Raw genomic sequence first — 3842 nt, forward strand, 5'->3', positions numbered from 1 at the left:
ATGTATTTAATTCATCTGATAAATCTTGATAATGCATATTCATATACTTATGTATTTGATTTATCTGATTAATCTTGATAATGCATATTCATATACTTATGTATTTAATTTATCTGATAAATCTTGATAATGCATATTCATATACTTATGTATTTAATTCATCTGATTAATCTTGATAATGCATATTCATATACTTATGTATTTAATTTATCTGATTAATCTTGATAATGCATATTCATATACTTATGTATTAAATTTATCTGATTAATCTTGAAAATGCATATTCATATACTAATGTATTAAATTTATCTGATTAATCTTGATAATGCATATTCATATACTAATGTATTTAATTTATCTGATTAATCTTGATAATGCATATTCATATACTTATGTATTTAATTTATCTGATTAATCTTGATAATGCATATTCATATACTTATGTATTTAATTTATCTGATTAATCTTGATAATGCATATTCATATACTTATGTATTTAATTCATCTGATAAATCTTGATAATGCATATTCATATACTTATGTATTTAATTTATCTGATTAATCTTGATAATGCATATTCATATACTTATGTATTTGATTTATCTGATTAATCTTGATAATGCATATTCATATACTTATGTATTTAATTTATCTGATAAATCTTGATAATGCATATTCATATACTTATGTATTTAAGTCATCTGATTAATCTTGATAATGCATATTCATATACTTATGTATTTAATTTATCTGATAAATCTTGATAATACATATTCATATACTTATGTATTTAATTTATCTGATAAATCTTGATAATGCATATTCATATACTTATGTATTTAATTTATCTGATAAATCTTGATAATGCATATTCATATACTTATGTATTAAATTTATCTGATTAATCTTGATAATGCATATTCATATACTTATGTATTTAATTTATCTGATAAATCTTGATAATACATATTCATATACTTATGTATTTAATTTATCTGATAAATCTTGATAATACATATTCATATACTTATGTATTTAATTTATCTGATAAATCTTGATAATGCATATTCATATACTTATGTATTTAATTTATCTGATTAATCTTGATAATGCATATTCATATACTTATGTATTAAATTTATCTGATTAATCTTGAAAATGCATATTCATATACTTATGTATTAAATTTATCTGATTAATCTTGAAAATGCATATTCATATACTAATCTATTAAATTTATCTGATTAATCTTGAAAATGCATATTCATATACTTATGTATTTAATTTATCTGATTAATCTTGATAATGCATATTCATATACTTATGTATTAAATTTATCTGATTAATCTTTAAAATGCATATTCATATACTAATGTATTAAATTTATCTGATTAATCTTGATAATGCATATTCATATACTAATGTATTAAATTTATCAGATTAATCTTGATAATGCATATTCATATACTTATGTATTAAATTTATCTGATTAATCTTGAAAATGCATATTCATATACTAATGTATTTAATTTATCTGATTAATCTTGATAATGCATATTCATATACTTATGTATTAAATTTATCTGATTAATCTTGAAAATGCATATTCATATACTTATGTATTAAATTTATCTGATTAATCTTGAAAATGCATATTCATATACTTATGTATTAAATTTATCTGATTAATCTTGAAAATGCATATTCATATACTTATGTATTTAATTTATCTGATTAATCTTGATAATGCATATTCATATACTTATGTATTTAATTTATCTGATTAATCTTGATAATGCATATTCATATACTTATGTATTTAATTTATCTGATTAATCTTGATAATGCATATTCATATACTTATGTATTTAATTTATCTGATTAATCTTGATAATGCATATTCATATACTTATGTATTTAATTTATCTGATAAATCTTGATAATGCATATTCATATACTTATGTATTAAATTTATCTGATTAATCTTGATAATGCATATTTATATACTTATGTATTTAATTTATCTGATTAATCTTGATAATACATATTCATATACTTATGTATTTAATTCATCTGATAAATCTTGATAATGCATATTCATATACTTATGTATTTAATTTATCTGATAAATCTTGATAATGCATATTCATATATTTATGTATTTAATTTATCTGATTAATCTTGAAAATGCATATTCATATACTTATGTATTTAATTCATCTGATAAATCTTGATAATGCATATTCATATACTTATGTATTTGATTTATCTGATTAATCTTGATAATGCATATTCATATACTTATGTATTTAATTTATCTGATAAATCTTGATAATGCATATTCATATACTTATGTATTTAATTCATCTGATTAATCTTGATAATGCATATTCATATACTTATGTATTTAATTTATCTGATTAATCTTGATAATGCATATTCATATACTTATGTATTAAATTTATCTGATTAATCTTGAAAATGCATATTCATATACTAATGTATTAAATTTATCTGATTAATCTTGATAATGCATATTCATATACTAATGTATTTAATTTATCTGATTAATCTTGATAATGCATATTCATATACTTATGTATTTAATTTATCTGATTAATCTTGATAATGCATATTCATATACTTATGTATTTAATTTATCTGATTAATCTTGATAATGCATATTCATATACTTATGTATTTAATTCATCTGATAAATCTTGATAATGCATATTCATATACTTATGTATTTAATTTATCTGATTAATCTTGATAATGCATATTCATATACTTATGTATTTGATTTATCTGATTAATCTTGATAATGCATATTCATATACTTATGTATTTAATTTATCTGATAAATCTTGATAATGCATATTCATATACTTATGTATTTAAGTCATCTGATTAATCTTGATAATGCATATTCATATACTTATGTATTTAATTTATCTGATAAATCTTGATAATACATATTCATATACTTATGTATTTAATTTATCTGATAAATCTTGATAATGCATATTCATATACTTATGTATTTAATTTATCTGATAAATCTTGATAATGCATATTCATATACTTATGTATTAAATTTATCTGATTAATCTTGATAATGCATATTCATATACTTATGTATTTAATTTATCTGATAAATCTTGATAATACATATTCATATACTTATGTATTTAATTTATCTGATAAATCTTGATAATACATATTCATATACTTATGTATTTAATTTATCTGATAAATCTTGATAATGCATATTCATATACTTATGTATTTAATTTATCTGATTAATCTTGATAATGCATATTCATATACTTATGTATTAAATTTATCTGATTAATCTTGAAAATGCATATTCATATACTTATGTATTAAATTTATCTGATTAATCTTGAAAATGCATATTCATATACTAATCTATTAAATTTATCTGATTAATCTTGAAAATGCATATTCATATACTTATGTATTTAATTTATCTGATTAATCTAGATAATGCATATTCATATACTTATGTATTAAATTTATCTGATTAATCTTGAAAATGCATATTCATATACTAATGTATTAAATTTATCTGATTAATCTTGATAATGCATATTCATATACTAATGTATTAAATTTATCAGATTAATCTTGATAATGCATATTCATATACTTATGTATTAAATTTATCTGATTAATCTTGAAAATGCATATTCATATACTAATGTATTTAATTTATCTGATTAATCTTGATAATGCATATTCATATACTTATGTATTAAATTTATCTGATTAATCTTGAAAATGCATATTCATATACTTATGTATTAAATTTATCTGAT

This window comes from Euprymna scolopes, chromosome 24 (genome assembly GCF_053919585.1).
Source record: "Euprymna scolopes isolate OS-2025 chromosome 24, ASM5391958v1, whole genome shotgun sequence".
Taxonomy (NCBI): domain Eukaryota; kingdom Metazoa; phylum Mollusca; class Cephalopoda; order Sepiida; family Sepiolidae; genus Euprymna; species Euprymna scolopes.